Below are 19,394 nucleotides of genomic sequence, written 5' to 3'. Positions count from 1 at the left end.
CGAACGGGTGGGCACAAATGCATTCAAACGTGTACTCTCTTTAATCTTTCAGTACTCGCGGTGGGTAAAAATACCCGAGATTATTTCGAAATCACGATAAAATGATATCTAAGATTCTTTCAAAGATGATAGTCTCGGTACCATCAAACGGATGTGTTACACGTTCATTTTCGTTCTTCAATACCCGCACGTTTGGCCAGTATGGACGTTTAAAGAGCTCGCGGGTCTTTTTTACTTGATGCTGGTGTCTATATAATATACGTAATTTTAACAAAAATTTATACGTTTTGATCAATAAATTCCTCTTTAGGATTTCAATTCACATTGGCTCATTATGTCTCAAAAAAGGAATAATTTTTCTGGTAGCCTCCAAAATGCACTATGATACAAATATTGTAGAGACGCTCTTGAAAAAGGTAATAACAAAAAAAAATCTAAGCCCTATTTTAAAGATGTTTCCTTTCTCCCTGGGTAATTCCCACCCCTCCCCGACCCCACTACCTACTCCGCTGCCCTGATGCTCTCTCTCTCACATTTATATACTTTCTCTTTCTTTATTGTTTACTTAATAATCTTCCTCTGTATTATATTTTAGTTTATATTTGTACTGTCCTGATGAAGGTTGAGTTCAACCAAAACCGGTCGACGTATATAAATTTAATAAAGTGGTTTAAACCACTTTATAAATTAATATTAATAAATTAATAACAAAGATATTCTTTCATTTGTGTAATAATGTCAAGCCACAAAGTTTTTGCTTCCTTCGATAAAAAAAATCTAAATAGGAAGAAGTTGTGTGAAGAGATAAAGAGAAAAAAATTTGATCCTGAGAGAATTTTTTAAAATCAATAATTACACGAAGCTCACGGATTGTGACAGATTATTGCTAAAAGTTGAATAATTGTGATTAAGCACATTAACAGAACTTACGGTATTGCAACGTATGACTGACAGAGTCGTAAATGCTAAAGCGAGACGGTGGAGAGGAGAGGAGTTTAGGAGTTGCTGATCTGGGCCCGAGAAAATGATTGAATTTCACCGAGGCACATTCTATAAACGGAAATGTTGATTTTTTTACGTTTTCTGATTATTTAATAATAATAATTTTTATTCCAGGATGTGGGGAGGTTAGTGCAATCCCACACGTTCCATAAAGATATACATATGTTTTGAAATGAAAAATGCAAAAATATATATGGAGAAGAATAAATTGACAACAGAGTATATAATCGTCTCCTTTCAGGAATTTCCACTTTCATTCAATTTCAAAAAGGCGTTTAAAATTGTCGAGAAAAATATTAACTTGAACCGTAAGGCTTTTAAAATATCGTTATATTTTCATATAAGCCATATGGTTTTTACTTTTAAAATCATTTAAACGATCGTAGAGCCTTCTATTTTTATATACTTTTCCTGGCTCACTATACCATGATATAGAAAATAAGGTGTTTCTTCGATAGAATCACGGTTGGTTTAAATGTGCATTCTGGGAGTCGTTACAGCGGAGAAATAACGGATCATTATTCGCGAAGTAACAGCAGAAAAATACGTTTATGTATGAACAAATAGAAATACAATGTACAGTTGGGGAACGTTAAATACTGCGGTCTAAAACTGGGATTTTTGCGTTGAAGGTTTTAGAAGAAATGGGTAAAAACCTATGTTTTGATTTGCAACTTTTCTACCAAGATATGTTAAAATAGGTTTTTAATCTTAATTTCTTCAGACACAGTTATTTATGTAAGTGCAATAGACCATCGTGATACATATACTCAAACGCTTGAAAATGTATTTTGTCTTTAAATTACCAAGGAAAATCAATTATTGTTATTTGTTTTTGGGGTGTTATGCCGAGTTGCGCTAACCCCTTCTTTAGCCAACGCTTCGGACAGGATTGCAGTGTTCATCATCAGGGCAGATGTGTTATTGAGGTTGTGGTGAAATGTGAGCTTATGTATGAGTATGTGATACCGTGTTGCCAGCTCCAACCCTCTGAGCTAACATCAACGTATAATTTTTAAAGTTGTTTTCTTCGTTTAGCTCTGGTATAGCCGTCAATTACCGGATACCATAAACGGCAAGACAACGCAACACGGCATAACACCCCAAAAACAAATAACAATAATACTTTTGGCCGTGAAAATCTTAAATCATATTTAAGGAAAATCAAGTTTTCTCCGCATTTTCATTTATTTTCATTAGCGAGTTAGCGAACTCTGTGATGACTAGCCAAGTCGAAAACTGGAATGAGCATGAACATTTTAATTTAATTTATTAAATTATTTAATCTTACTGTCTCCGGGCAGTTGGATCTCTAGTGCGTCACACATTTACACATTTTTTCAAAAATTTAAAAATATTTTCCAATTGAGAAAAATATTCTCAAGTTTTGAAAATGTTAATTAAGCCTCGTTTCATGACATTTTTTTATAATCAGAGCCCCACGTTGGGTGCCAATGCATAACAATATTTTGTCAGATATAATTTATTTGTAGGCGGGTTCTAAATAAAGACTTTTATTCAATAGTAACAGAGTAATAATTTTCAACAATCATTAAAAAACATATTCATAAACAATATAACTTGTCATAACAATATTACACTCGCGGGATAGGCGACCGGGCACGTTATCTTCGACTATATTCGAAAGATAAAGAATTACTAAAGGCACTCTTCCACCTCACTGAAAGAGACGATACATCTCGCTATCCGTATTAGGAATTTAGCCTAGATCAACTTCAAGACCTGGCTGGAAAGAACGACGCTTCTCGCTACCTTTAACCTACGACCGGCTCGCAATCTCTGCTCGTTCAAGGCTGTGTGTGGTTATAAAGGCCGTCCGTGGTACATAACTCGGTAGGTAGCTTTAAGCCGGCTACTGATTAGTTGGTTTATAATTTTCGTAACCAGTAAGAGGTCTACGTGGTCCTGTCTTTGTAGATAGGGGTGCCATAATAGGGAGTGAGCGATAAAGTATTCGAGCTAATGCGATTTCGTCCCGTCAATGAAAATAAACAGTTCCATTTAACGATGAAAAGCTGAACATTTCGGTTATTTCCAAGATTAAATATTCATCGTGAGATGAAAAAGAGTTTTCAAAATCATTTAAATATCCAACATCATATCAAAAAATGTTAGCTTAGACACATCGAGTAGAATCTTTTGGGGATCTATTTTAATACGTAGATAGATACCGATTCTAATTTGTATAGTAAAAAGCACTACATACCAAAAGCTGGCACTGGCAAGGCAGCAACAAATAGTCGCAAGGTTAAACATTTTTTTTGTAAGAGGAGCACTCATTATATACTCGATGTAGTTTAAGGAATATATTAAAATATACAAATAGTAATAATAATAATAATGAAGGCACTTACTTTGCAATGTTTATTGTAATTAAATTTGTTGTTATCAACTTTAATTTTAATTTTAATTTTTTCTTTCTTATTTTCAATAATATTATTATTCAGTTTATCAAAAAAAAAATATTCATAAACAAGCTATATCGCCTTTTACTCGTAAATTACCTCAAATATTTATAATTTGGCCAATTCGCCCCCATTCAGCCCCACCCATCCTTATCACAATGTGTAACGCTTGAAGGCCTCCTCTGTTGAGTGGTTACGATCCTTGGCTACCAATCCGGAAGTTGCGGATTGAAATCTTCAAATTTTATTTTTGTTATTTCACAATCTATCAATCTAAAAATAATTTTAAATATTATATTTGCGGCACGTTCCAGAGTGTACTCTCAGTATTTTTGATAATCGAAATGTTGCTTGAAATGGATTCAGCCGTCTTTGGCAACCATATCTAAAAAGCTATACTTCTTCACTCACAATGTACCCAAATTGGACTTACCGTAGTCTCACTGGCTCCAAAAGGTTTGGAGCAGTACTTGTGCAATACTCACGTATATTTTGAAGAAAATAAACTTTGCCAAACATATTTTCAACGATAATCTCATTGTCTTAATTTAAAGTCTAAACATCGTGTCATCTGAAGAGAGATTGAACTACCGTACAATTCCTTGCACGAACTTTTATCAATAGATCCTGAGGTCACTTGATACTCTTCTATTGTATGTGAACTATCTCAACGTGTATCCAAGCATTCTCTTTCTTAATCCAATTCTCTTTCTTAATCTAATTCGGGACGGAAAAAGTGCATCTCCCATTATCTACCACTCTCAAGAATTCAATTTCTGCAGCCTGGACTCTTATGATTTAATTTTATAATATACTAAATCAATGTGAACTTTCACTTCCATTAAGTAAAGGTATTTGAATTCGCTCAAATTTTCTAACCTTAGTTTTGATTTAAGAATGATCTCCGTGGACACCTTACACCACTTTAATAGATACAAAATCTACATGTTTAGAGAAAAAAATTCTCTTCATCAGGATGAGTGTCAAAGTTAAAACTTTAGCATACGACTGCTTCGTTTATTTATACTCTATCCTCTCCTAAACCTCACAATATTCTTCTTATCGAAGATGCCATAATTTAACTGACTCCTTGAATTATAAAGTTGTTTCTCGTAATATCTGAGAATGAGCTCGAGTTCACCCCGTTCATCGGAGAGTTATCCTGCTGTGCAATATTAAAATATCCTTCTTGCATAATACTAATATACATTGGCTTTTATTGCATTCTCTCAATTATTACGGAAAAGTTGCGGAAAATATTTGTAATGACGATTCATACAGTTGGTTCTCGTATTCCCCTTCTGTTTTGCAGTTTTCCAGTACCATGCACTATGCATTGTACCTATACCGTGTCGAGAATTATGACGTGTACTTGCATTCAACAAAAGCGCTTTTGTGTTGCTGCCATACTAAAATTGGCCACAGGGTGGTTTTGGAGTGAATATTACGTAGACAGAAATAGGTATTTGGAAAAAGTGAAATTTTTTAGATATTATCAATAGGAAAGATATTTGGAATATCATGAACAGCAAGATTCTGGTAGAGTTGGAGTTTTTCATAGAAATGCCGAAGACGTCTCCTGAGATATCTGGAAAGTATTGTTCAAGCTAAGTGAAAACTTAATCTAGGAGAAACTTACGGCCATTGTTCCCAACTTTTAGATCGATCAATCTAAGGCTCCAATCAGCCAAGATATTTATTCAGTAACGCCCGATTTGCCTGTTTCCAAACATCGTAATCGTTGATAATCTTAAGTGGCCCCGCACACTTCAATAGACAATAAAATGACATCAGAGTAAAAACTAATACAGATTATTTGTTTTAACTATTGTTATACATAAGCCGACCTTTTATATTTAAAAAAAATATTTTTATACATTAAAAATAAAGCATTAGCTTGATTTTTACTAATGCTGCGAAAGGGCGTAAAAACTCCTATACAAATTTGACGATTGATGTTTCTCCTCCTTGTGTTAACATGAAACTAAGCAACTTAGATAAAATAAAAACCAAAAAGTATCAAAAACTTCAGCAGAATGGGAAAAAAATAATATTATGGAGTTTACAACATCATCCGGCATTCGAAACAGCATTTTTGACAATCGAAAAATGATCGAAAAGAAATCGTTGTCATTCAATGTTTGTCTGTCGCCGCTTGTGTAACTCGATATTATCGTCCATTATGTTCGTCCATTCAGCAATATCTATTATAAATAATATAATTAATATCTTTATTTTCACTGTCCATATTAATTTGATACTAAAAATAACAATGAAATTGGCAATACGCAATACGAAAAAGAATGTGTTAAACAAATGACGTTCAACATTTCTGTGTCATTTTTCACTCTGTTGACACTTTTTATAACTAACCCTTTTACTGAGCCAGAGGTTAATCCAGCTGTTTGGTTCCTCTAGCTTGATAATTGAGTTGCATCGAGGACCGTTGAGCCAAAATTTTGGTTCTATAGTTGATCAGTAGGATTGGGAACAGCGGCCGTTAGAGTCATTGAGGAAGATAATAAAATAGGAAACGCACAGATGGGTTGAACTAATCAAGTTTTAAAAGCGTTCATATTATTGGTGTCCACCAAATTGCGGTATGCAGTTTAAGGCCGTGGGGAGTTGACGTGTTTTTTTTTAAACTTTCAACAAGAGTGCCTGCTTTATATATAGAGGGATCAATTTTTAGAAAAGAAAGAAGCGAATCAAGGAGATATCGCAGAAACTGACAAGTTATCCGTCACCGAACTTGTCAATGTCAACCCTATGTCTTTAGGTACATTCACGTTGATAAGTTTTGTTTTACTAGACTGGTAAATTAATATTATTTTTTTCAAACGTCAAAACATAATTATTCAAGGATAAAAAGGTTTTCAAGTGAAAACTCCATACAGCAGTTCCGAAGTGTGCTTCCAGTGTAACATTACATTTACACTTAACGTCCTATATAACAGAACTATAAGCTCGCTATATTTTCTCTTTCCTTCGTTTTCCTCCCTCACAGCACTTATCCTCTTTTTTCTCAAATTGGAAAAGACATGGTTCCTCTGCAGTTTTGTTTCATGTGCGATCACACATAAAAATCTTTTAGGTACTCGTACGGATGGTTTTTTGTTTCTTCCTTATTTAACTAGTAATCTAAAGGTTCGCGACCCCCAAATCACCCAGTGCTTGTTTCATTCTAAATGTAACTGCACCCTATATCAGGAGAGTACACACTTACAAAACGGAACAATAGTTCAACATATGAATGGCACGTGAAAAGAACACGCTACCCATTGAGCGGACCAAGTCTTCCATTTCTTGAAGTCATACTGACTGACACGGCTCATAAGTTGGCAACTCAAATTGCATCACTATAGACAGTTCTTATCAGATTAGAAGTGTAGGAATAAATCAAATTTTAAGAGAAAGTAAGCGTAGCGAGAATAAGAAGCTTTTGTCTCACTTAAGATAATGGAACATCTTTTATCCTTGGACAAAACTAGCGAGACAGACTTATGTATTTATATTAATGGACACAGACTGAAGAGAATTTATGTCATTTTATATCATTTATGTCATTTTATAAAATGAGAACTTATTAATTTAGTTTATGCAATACTATCCTTGTCATCTTAAAGCCTAACGACCAAACATTTTTTTAATAATAGCACAGATGTTTCGGAGCTCAAAATCTCTATTTTTTATTTTATACAACCGTCTTATTGATAACATTGTTATACCCCGCCGCCGGTTTAATATTAGTATGGTCAAGCCAGCATTAGGCCTAGTTTAAGGCCGTTTTAATAATACATACATCATAGTAATAAATCAAGTATTTCACTGTACTTATAAAAGGGAGTAAGTGTTTAACACATAGAAAACAATTTTTCTATTTAGAAAAGCAAAACTCTAAAATTTTAGAAAATAAAGTAATTACTTTATTATTTGTATTCATTTACACGTGGTGTTACTTTGAATAACAAAGTTTTTCTAAAATATACCCAAAAAAAAAACAAAAATGTAAGTTTTAAATATAACACTTGACCTTTATCACACTTGCCTTGTCATCTTAAAGTACTTGCCAAACACTTGCCCTGATGATGGACATAGTAACGCTGTGACACGTTGGCTAAAGAAGGAGGAAGCGCAAAATGGCATAATAAGCCAAAAATTACGATATTATGACTGTTTCTTAATGTTGAGTATTCGTGAGAGTGACATTTGTGAAGTGAATATTTTGAATACAAGACCCGACACGAGACACAAGCCGATGACAGGAAGGTTTATGTCACTAAATGAAAGATTTTAGTAAATTAAGGACAATTTATTTTATTATCTCTTTAGTATTTATTTTCTCAGTTTAGTCTAATTTACGTCCGTATGTCTAAGTGATTATTAAGGATCATGCGATTTTCCTTAATTAACGATTACGTTTCCGTTTTCTTAAATGTCTAGGAGAAAACAACTTGATCCACCATTAAAGTAAAGCTGAGGCTTTATCCAGTTACTCTTCATCCAACCTTTTCTCTCCTCAAAAACAGCTTCTTCTCGTTCAACTAAGTTCACGAACACAACTCACCAATCTTATAACCCAATAGTTCATCTCTGTCAGATACCACAACCTTTCCAAAAACTCTTCCAAGACAATTCTTAATTTATCCGAATTTTTATTATGCTTATAATTGACTTAATTTATTCTAAAACTATTCAGATTTCATAAAATTTTGTGGAATAACCAGAGTGCTATTTCTAATAAATCTAACCTTTTTCTGTGGCTGTTATCTCGGAAACATAGTTTACTACATCCATCTACTTTAGTGATGGTACTCCTGTACTCGCGAAGATCGCCCGGATGGTACGGGCGGCGATGCGACCCTTTTTGTTAAAAAATCTGTACTATTTTACCCAACAAATAAAATCAACCCCCCCCCCCCTTCCCCCTGACGTGCTGACTTCCAAATGGTTGCACAAATTTCTACAGTTATCCTTTCAAGGGTTAGTTTCGTTTGTTAAAGAACACAATTAATGTTTAAATGGTTTGACCGGTGGACACAATTCTAAAAATTGTAATTCTCGTTTCTTTTGTAAGGAGTGTCATGCAAAACATCACACCCTTCTGCATTTTCCAAAGAAAATGTCGGAAAACTCCGAGCCTCAAGCAAGTTCATCGGAACCAATTGCGTCGACGACAATATACAATAACAATAACAAATCGGTGTTATTGTCCATAGCTTATGTAAAAATATTTGACAAAAATTGCGTTTTTAAAAAGGCTAGGAGGCTATTGGACAGCGCAAGCCAATCTAACTTTATTTTGGAGGAATGTGTGAACCGTCTAGATTTATCTCGTTTGAGAAAGTATCCGTTTTGTAATAGGTATTGGGAACGTTCCTACTATTAATTCCAACGGATTAGTAAAAACACAATTGGTAAAATTTCGATCGCGCTGGCCTCGCTTATTATGAATATTTTTTAGATAAAACCTTTAGATTCACCTTAATTACTGTACGACACAACTTTTTGCATTCGGGGCGGTGGAAAATATTGAAATAAAAATTTCAATTACGTAAAATTAAAATTAGCTTTCGTTTTGTGAAACGAGACTGTCCATTTTCAAACTTTATTTGTTTATTGTCAAATTTCATTTTGTTTTGTTGGTATTTCCGTTACTATAGGACGAAACGAACGGCTAGAAGTAGCTAGAGACAATCGCGCGGTCGTTTTTTTAATGTTAAAAAATTCCGTCATATTAGTATTTACCTAATATCCATGCATTGTGTGCGTTGTGATTGAAATTTATTAGCTGGATTTTATTTTTTTACGTTCAAATTTTATTTAAGTTAACTATTTCTGTGATGTTGAGCGGCTACGCTAAGTTTGTAATACAAAAGAAAGTGCTCCCTTTATAGCGCCTGCTCGCGTCAAGGCAAGAAAAACATCCCAGTTTTCAAGTAGTTTAGCGGCTACGCTAGGTTTGTGTAACATGGTTTGTGATACAAAAGAAAGTGCCCCCTTTATAGCGCCTGCTCGCGTCAAAGCAAGAAAAACATCCCAGTATTCAAGTAGTTTAGCGGCTACGCTAGGTTTGTGTAACATGGTTTGTGATACAAAAGAAAGTGCCCCCTTTATAGCGCCTGCTCGCGTCAAGGCAAGAAAAACATCCCAGTTTTCAAGTAGTTTAGCGGCTACGCTAGGTTTGTGTAACATGGTTTGTGATTCAAAAGAAAGTTTTTTTTATTTTTTTTTATTTATTCTTGATACATTTTTTTTACAATATTTCATATTTCAATTTAGTAATGTTGGCCTCACTGTGTTGTTTACCCGTGCTGAGGCCCCCATTTTATAATTTAAGAATTTATACATTTAAAAAAAATAAAAGAAAAACAACATTAAAATAAAGATAAATTTAAAATAAAAAATAAAGATTAAAAATTAAAAATTAAAATATAATTATAACACTAAAAGAAAAATATCAAAGAGAATGTAAATCGGCATTTATAATGATATATGTGTTTGTGCGTGTTGCGTGTTTTATATATATTTTTTTTTGTGTTGCGTGTATATGTTTTATTCTTTTATGTTATAGTATTTTCGTAATATTGTCTTTTTGTTCTTTAATCCATTTTTTTATTTTGTGTTTGAATTTATTTTTATTTTCCTCAATTTTTGTTTCAAGTGGAAGACTGTTGAATGCTTTAATATTGTGGTATTTATGGTGTCTTTGTCCAAAGGTAGTGTTTACCGTCGGAGTTTTTATGTTTTCTTTGTACGCTTGTCTGACCGGTCTATTAGTGATATTTTGTGTTTGTTGGGGTTTGTTTTTTTGGTCGAAAATGTAGTTTAGTAGTGTTTTAACATATAATTGGCGTATATCCAGTACGTCACAGCTTTTAAATATTTGGTCTGTGTCGGTTAGTTTATGTTTTTTGAGTATTACTTTTAATATCGTTTTCTGTGCGATTTCTATTTGAGCGATAGCTGCGTTTGTTGTTCCTCCCCAAGCAATTATTCCATATTCTATTATTGATTGGCATAGTGCATAATATATTGTTTTCAATTGTTTTATTTTATATATGTTTCTTATGTTTAGGAAAATGTGTATTGTTCTGAGGAGTCTATTTGTGATTTGTTTGATGTGATGTGTCCATCTAAGATTATGGTCAATTAGGATTCCTAGATACTTTATTTGTTCTGTTTTTTCTAGAGGGGGGCAATCGCAGATGTTGGTGTTTATGCATTCGTGTATTTTTATGGTGTTTGTATTGTTTTTTGGCTGTCCTGTGTTAGTTATGCTGTACTTTGTGAATTTTGTTTTCGATATGTTTAGTGTGAGTGTATTTGAGTCCAACCATTTTTTCACTTGCGTGATTCCTAGATTCGCTATGTTATAAACCTTATTCCAATCCTTAGATTTAAATAATAAAACTGTGTCGTCTGCGTAACTAATTATTTCTCCATCTATTTCCATGCTGCAAAGTTCATTTATGTAAATTATGAAAAGAACGGGCCCTAGTATGCTTCCTTGTGGAACTCCGTGTGTAATCGGCAGTGGTTTGCTAGTATAGTTATTAATTTTGACTTGTTGTGTTCTGTCGCTCATGTAGCTTTTTAATAGTTGTAGTTCTTTGTCTTTGATACCCATATTTTCTAATTTTTTAAAAAGTGTTTTGTGGCATATTGAATCAAAGGCTTTAGCCAAATCTAAATATATCGCTATGCATTTAAACCCTTGATCTAAGTTGCTATGTATATAATCTATTGTACTTGCTAAAGCTTCTTTTGTGCTTCTTTTTTCTCTAAATCCATATTGTTTGTCCGAGATTAATTTGTTTTCTTCCAGGTATTTTATTATTTGGTTTTTTAATAGTCTTTCGAAAATCTTTGATAGAGAGTTTAACAAAGTAATTGGTCTATAGTTAGTTATTTCCATTTTATCTCCGGATTTATACATAGGGATTACCAGTCCTTTTTTAAGAGTATTAGGAAAGCAGGCATGTGTTATGCTAAGGTTGATTAGGTGTGTTATAGGTTTTAATATTTCATTTTTTATTATTTTAATGCAATCCGTTGTTATCTCATCTAATCCAGGAGCAATCTGGTTTTTTAATGTATTTATTATTTTGTTAATTTCCATTTCTGAACTTGTTTTTAATATAAATCTGTGTTGTGTTGGTTGGGTATCGATGTTTGATCTGTTTGTTTGTGTTAGTGTGTTTGTGCTGTGTTTTTTACGATTCGCTAAAACTTTCCCTATAGTTGCAAAAAAGTTATTTGCGTGGTTTGCCATCATTTCTATATTTGTTTTGGCATCTATTTTTTTCGAGTTAATATTTAGATGTTCGATAGTATTTTTTTGTTTGTATTTTTGTGTGTATGTAACTTCCTTTAATATTTTCCATATTTCCTTTGGGTAATTGTTTGCTTTTTTAAGTTTTTCTTTATAGTACATCTCCTTAGCTACTCTAATAATTTTCGTGCATATGTTTCTATATCTTTTATAGTAATTAAGTTGTTCCATGTCATACGGTGTTTGTTTAATTTGTTTGTGAATTTTGTCTCGTTTACGAATACAGTTTAATATTCCTTGTGTTATCCATAGTTTAATTTTTTTTGCTTTGTGTGTAAGTTTTATATGTTTTATTGTAGTGTAATTATTTATTTCTTGCGTTAGCGTAATTGTAAATGTATTCCAGGCTTCCTCGACATTATCTATTTGGTATAATGTATTCCAGTTTATTTTTTGGAGTTTTTCTTTTAAGTTTGAGTAGTCAATTATTTTTTTTGTAAATATTTTATGTTGTTTCGAAGTAGTGTTTTCGGTGTCTATTGCTATCATATTCATGTAGTGATCAGTGATTGTGCTTTCAAGTACTACTGTTTTGGTTTTTAGTTTTGTCTTGATCATTATATGGTCTATGCAGCTTTTAGTGTTTTGTGTGACCCGTGTTGGGACCTTTATTATTGGCTCCAGTCCGTGTTGTGCTAGTATTGCTAGGTATTCTATGTTTTGTGGGTGTCCGTTTTGTAGAATGTTTATATTAAGATCTCCTATGATGATGATATTTTTGTATTTGTTGAGATCATTTAATGTATTGTTAAGATCAGTTAAGAAATTTGTGATGTTGTTTTTGGATGGAGATCTGTACATAGCTAGGATACATGTTTCTTTTCTATATGTAATTTGTATGCAGTTGGAGTCGATTATGTTTATTTCTTGAATGGTTGTGTTATTTTTATCACTGACGTATATAACTATACCATCATTTTGGTTTTTGTGTGTTTTTGTATGGTGTGTATTATAGTTTTTGATTGTTTTTGGTATGTAGTTGTCATTCAACCAGCATTCTGTCAGTACAATGACATCAAAATTATTTTCAAGCTGTTGGAGGTATATAAAAAATTCATCAAAATTTTTATTGATCGATCTAATGTTTTGGTGTAATATATTGATTCTATGTTTTTCTTTTGTGAATTTGGTCCAGAGGTTAATATCATTTGTACTTTCACAGTAGTGTTGATTGTTCGAATCTATATATTCCATGTAATCTGCCATGTTGGTGTGTATTTGTGTAAGTATGTGATGTGAGGTTGTGTTAGATGTACAGTCGTGTTTATGTCAGTTTATTAGATATATCGTTTAGGTGTTTTATTTCCATAACCTTTGAGTCTTTGGATTTTCTGACGAGAATTTTTCCTGATTTTACCCAAACATATTTGTAGTCTTTTTCTTGGGCTCTTTTTCTGGTGTTCCAGTGCAGATTTTTGTAATATTGGGTTAATGCCGCATTAAGATAAACATATTTGGCTCCTTCTCCGTTGAATTTTTTTATCGGGTCACTGTGTTTGGATGCTAACATGGTTTGTGCTTTTGTGGTATCCTTAAAATTAATTGTTTTTTTTGTTTGATCATTTGTTTTGTTTGTTGTGACTTTGTATGTATCCTCTGGGGACATCGTAACGCCTGCGAGTTCAGTGTAACAGCGTGGACTGGGGATATGTTATAGGGCATATTGCACTGGGCACATATTGCACTTGGCACTGGGCATATTGTCTACCGACCTCCGTGCGTGTCACACGTGATATCAATACTACATATTAATTAATGTACTATCAATCGGGTTCTTATTATACAAGTTCAATTTTAATCTAGTATGTAGTACAGCAATTGTGCGTGGTCTCAGAACAATAACACATGAAATAATAATATCAGTGCTAATATTTTAATAATACACCGAAGTGACCGTGTTTTTTATCTACCCACTAACAACATGTCAATCGAGCAGCTGAACGATAAATTTACTATTACAATGAGCGACTTCGAAAAGAGACTGAACACGGCATTAAATAAACCCGGCAACTCGCAAACTGACTTTAAAAAGATCCATGATGATTTTGCGGCCTTCAAGGTTAAGATTACTGCTGATTTGTGCGCCCTTCAGGAGGATGTGACCAGACTGGAGCTTCGTGTGGATGCAATTGACGCAGCTTCCAGGAACCATGTTCTTCTCCTGCACGGTGTTAAAGAATCACCATCTGAAGACACCCGCTCCCTGATGAGCAATGTTTTGACCGGTCTAGGATGCCCCGACGACGCCATCAAGGGCATCGAGTGCGCCAAGAGACTGGGTCGTGCCTTGCCCAATAAGAGCAGGCCCATCCTGCTTCAGTTCCTGCGCCAGTCCGATCGTCGATCCGTGTGGGAAAGAAAAAAGGGTCTGAAAAACTTTGCTCTCCTCTTAACAGAGTCGCTCACTCCCATACGGCAGAAGTTATTCTCCAAGGTCCGTTCGGTCTTCACACCATTCAAATGCTGGACCAGTGATGGAACCATCGTCGTTCTCCTTCCGGATGGCAGCAAGCGCGCCATCAACTCCCAAAAGCAGCTGGATATCGTGACCGCCCTCTTGACGAGGGCCAAGGCTCTTAACCCAGCAGCTCCTCCAGTTAACAAGTCCACCGGCGCCGTGCCCGATTCCCATTCCATAGCTGGTTCTGTTAATGATGACTCCAGACCGATCGGTCTGCGTTCCAGAACCAATAAACATAAATAATAATCTCTTCAAACTTAGCATAAATACCTTGTGGCATCATTATCGGTATTTTTAAAAGTAGGTTACTAAAAATAATAATAAAAAGTGATTTGTTTTTGATAATATAAATAATAATCTCTAAAACTACGTTATTAAAAACATATTTTGCTCGAATGGTGAATAGTTTGAATTATCAACAAGTACGTAGGTACATAGATAAAATACTTAACTTACATTATCGCATTATAACTTATCCTACATATTATAACTTTATTATTAATCTGCCCACAAACCATAATAACAAACATCTTATGAATACCTATGTAGTACCCGCTCGCCATACAATTAAGTAATTATTATTATTCAATTCAGCCTGCTAAAATATTATACACATTTAGAAACGCCCGTATTATAATACTCGTGCAGGCAAATTATCGCAATACCGCGCATCTTACAGTTGTCGATACCTACTTACAATTAGGCTACTGGCAGCGTGTGTACTTCACGACATTTATTTACAATTTCGACGATATTGTGTGCCTTTATCTCATTGTATACCTATATCTCATGTACCTATGCTCAAAATGCAGTGATACTATTATTACTGTTTATTATTCATGTTTATCTTATGTTTTCCATGTATATCATGTTAATAATACTATAACATTGTATATCTCTCATGTACATATATATCTACAATGCTACTAATAGATATTGTCTATATTTCAAGAATGCCTACTAACAATAATCCTGATACTATTGATACGGTCTCTACTTTATTTTATTAGTATGTTTACAAGCTATAATCAAGCTGTTCATATTATTTCCTGTATTTATAAACATATTTTAAGATCATTCACACGATCTGCATTTTTCTTTTAATTTTAACTTACCGTTGTATATCATGTTAATAATACTATAACGTTGTATATCTTTCATGTACATATCTATCTATAATGCTACTAATAGACATTGTCTATATTTCAAGAATGCCTACTAACAATAATCCTGATACCGTCTATACGGTCTCTACTTTATTTTATTCATATACTTACAAGCTATAAGCAAGCTGTTCATATTATTTCCTCTATTTATAACCATATTTTAAGATCATTCGCACGATCTGCATTTTTCTTTTAATTTTAACTTACCATTGAATAATGTTATTATTTTTATTTTCATTTTTATCTCTATTTTTATGTTTATTTTTATTTTTATTCTTATTCTTATTTTTATTTCCCATTTCGTTTATACCTAGTTATCTTATAAATTTTGCTAAAATAGTCTGTTCTGTTTTCAATATTAATTTTTGTATATTTACAATAAGGAATGTATATACTACCCAATATAGAAAATACACTCCTACACTCTCCTTACCCATCTTTATCTCGCTATCCCCCCTCCTCCTGTACTTGATGCTCACTTTTGTACATTATTCTATCAATTTAATATCGTACATGTCATTCATAATACACTACTCTTCAGTTATACTCATATATTATAACCAAATTGTACCCAACTATTACTCAACTAAATTAAAATGTTAAATATTATATACCAAAACTGTAGAGGACTACGTACTAAAACTGAGATTTTTCACAATAATATTCTTTTGAATGACGATTGCTTCATTTTCGGTATATCTGAGTCTTGGCTTATTGATTCTATTTTAGATCCGGAACTGGCACCAACTGAATTTTACAGTATTTTTAGACGGGATAGGACAAATAACTTTACAATTAATAGCATTAATACCCAATCAGATTCTCGTCGAGGCGGTGGAGTCATGATCATAACTCATAACAATCTTAACGCATACCCTCGCGAAGACTTGGTCTGTAATGCTGAATGCATTTGGGTAACTATTCCCCCGTCTAACTATACTTCAAAACGTACCATTCATGTTTCTTGTATATACTTACCACAGGGACATGGATATGAAAATGCTCTCAGTTCATTCCTTTGTTTGCTTGCTAACGTCAAAGATCAAAACCCAGATGATATTATTTTCGTAATTGGAGACTTTAATATGCCCACCATAACATGGAAACCACAAGATAATAATTCACACTTAACACCTGAAAATTTAAATTCAATTACTTCCTTACTTACTGACACAATCCATTACTCTGAACTGAACCAATACAATTCCATCAAAAATGCCAATAAACGTATACTAGATTTAGTTATCTGTAATGAGGAATGCCTTGTATCTCAAGCATACTACCCTCTTGTCAAAGAGGATTTACACCATCCATCGCTCAAAATCATACTACAATTAGACACACTTCCAACTATCAATGCTCCACCAAAAGAAATTTGTCGGTATGATAAAGCTGATTATGATTTAATAAACCAACACCTGTCTAAAACAGACTGGTCTTTTACTCACGATAATGCTGACGTTGACGAAGCAATTTATACTTTTTATGACATTTTAAATAACACCATTAACCAGTTTGTCCCCAAACGTTTCATCAAAAAGAAAAAATTTCCCAACTGGTACTCACCTCCCCTAATCAAAATCATAAATGAGAAACAAAGACTACACAAAAAATGGAAATCAAATAATAATCCAGTTGATTACATAGAGTTCTCTATCAAACGAATACAACAAAAACACTTACAGAAACATTGTTACACCCAATATATAAATTCAGTTGAGTCTAGTATTCCAACTAACAATAAAAGTCTCTGGAATTACGCTAAGAACAAAAATAGGACAAATGGCATACCACAAATCATGAACCTAAAAGACGAGTCAGGCACCGGTGCTCATCAAGTGTGCCAACTGTTCTGTAAACACTTCCAATCTACTTACGTAAGCGATGAGGGCACGGATGATCCCAGTAATATAGATAATTCTACCTGCGTTAATAATAATAACCCGATCGGGGACGTACAAATAAGCAACTCATTGGTCAATAAATACTTGAATGAATTGGATGTTACAAAGGGTGCGGGTAGTGATGGTATCTCGCCATTTTTTATCTCAAAATGTGCCAAAAATCTTGCATTTCCTTTAACTAACTTATTTAACATGTCTTTAAAAAAAGGAATATTTCCTACAAAATTCAAAGAAGCCATTATAATCCCCATCCATAAAACTGGTTCAAAAAGTAACATTGCAAACTATCGCCCAATCTCAATACTCACAGTATTTAGTAAACTCTTTGAGCGTATTGTGTACGATCAAATTTATATAACTATTGTCCGCAGCATACAAAATCAACAACATGGTTTTTTACAAAAAAGGTCAGTAATAACAAACTTAGTCAACTTTACTGAATACTTAACAAGCAATATGGATAATGGACACCAAGTAGATGTTATCTACACAGATTATTCGAAAGCTTTCGATAAAGTTAACCACTCTATCCTCATTAAAAAATTACACCAATTAGGAATCCATGGCGACTTACTTAGATGGCTAACTTCATATCTGCAGAAAAGACTACAGTGCGTATCAGTTGAGGGAACTAAGTCTAGTTTCTTAACTGTGCCCTCTGGCGTACCGCAGGGTTCCCATCTGGGACCATTACTGTTTAATGTATATATATTTGATATTTATAAATGTTTTTTACATGCTAACTACCTTGCATATGCAGATGACAAAAAAATATACTTAGTAATCAAATCTATCAATGACTGCATAAAACTTCAAGAAGACCTAAATCGTCTTTTTGCATACTGTAAATTAAACAAATTAATCATAAACATTTCTAAGTGCAACAAATTATCTTTTACGCGCAACAAAAATAAAATTTATTTTAATTATAACTTTCATGATACACATATCAATGAAATAGAATCAATCCGTGACCTTGGGGTAGTACTGGATGTAAAACTAAATTTTATCAAACACATTAACGAAGTAATCAACAAAGCCAATAAAATTTTGGGATTTATAATTCGTATATCTAAACCTTTTCGCAATATTAAAACCATGTATTCCCTTTACACCACGTATATCCGCCCCCACTTAGAATACTGCACACTAATTTGGGCACCGTTCTACCAATGCCATATTGACAGAATCGAAAGTGTGCAAAACAAATTTTTTAAACACATAAATTATAAATTTAATTTACTCTTTGCAAATAACACCGAATCCTTAAAATTTCACAACTTTACTCCACTTCAAACACGTAGATTAATATCTGATCAAATATTTTTATACAAAATTCTGAATAACGGCCTGGACTCTCCTGAACTCGTAAATTATTTAAGAATTCACATACCTACAAGGCCAACCAGACAAAACCATTTTTTTCATTTGCCCGCGTGCAGAACCAACCTTAGAAAAAATTCTCCAATCCCCCGTATATGCGCGCAATATAACACGCAATTTAATAATATCGATATTCTTAATAATACTCTTGTGAAATACCGAAACGAATTCAAGCGCACGACCACAAATATTAATTAAATCAATGTACAGTTATAGAAAAGGTACAACATGAGCGTCTCCTGTCCCCATCCCATCTCCCTCTGCCTCTTGCCCTTTCCTATTCCTTCTTCCTTCTAATATATTTAAATGATTTTTATTTTTTTTGTTAATTTCATTTTCATTTTCAGTTAATGGTTATAACCAATTACAATCTTGTATTATATCACATTAACCAACATTAGCATAAGAAACTATTTTGGCTTACCTCATATGTAACCTCTTGTATAACTAATCCTGTAAAAAAAATGCTGTTTGTTTCTTACAATAAATAAATAAATAAATAAATAAATATGTTGTCCTGTAATTTTAGGCCGTTTATCTCTATGGAGTTCAGCAGGGCTGCTTGTTCTATATCCGCCAGGTGGATTTCTACCGTAGATAATCTGATTTCTTTATCCGCTATTTCCTCCTTGATTTTGTTGACGGTGTTTGGAATGTCCATGATTTGTTGAAGTTTTTGTAAAATGTCATCATATTTGTCATTGATGAAGTTCGTGA

The sequence above is a fragment of the Hesperophylax consimilis genome, chromosome 24, assembly GCF_061612785.1.
Source record: "Hesperophylax consimilis isolate HC1 chromosome 24, BYU_Hcon_1.0, whole genome shotgun sequence".
Classification (NCBI taxonomy): domain Eukaryota; kingdom Metazoa; phylum Arthropoda; class Insecta; order Trichoptera; family Limnephilidae; genus Hesperophylax; species Hesperophylax consimilis.
The sequence above is the reverse complement of the archived record's forward strand: the minus strand, read 5'-3'. Positions refer to the sequence as shown.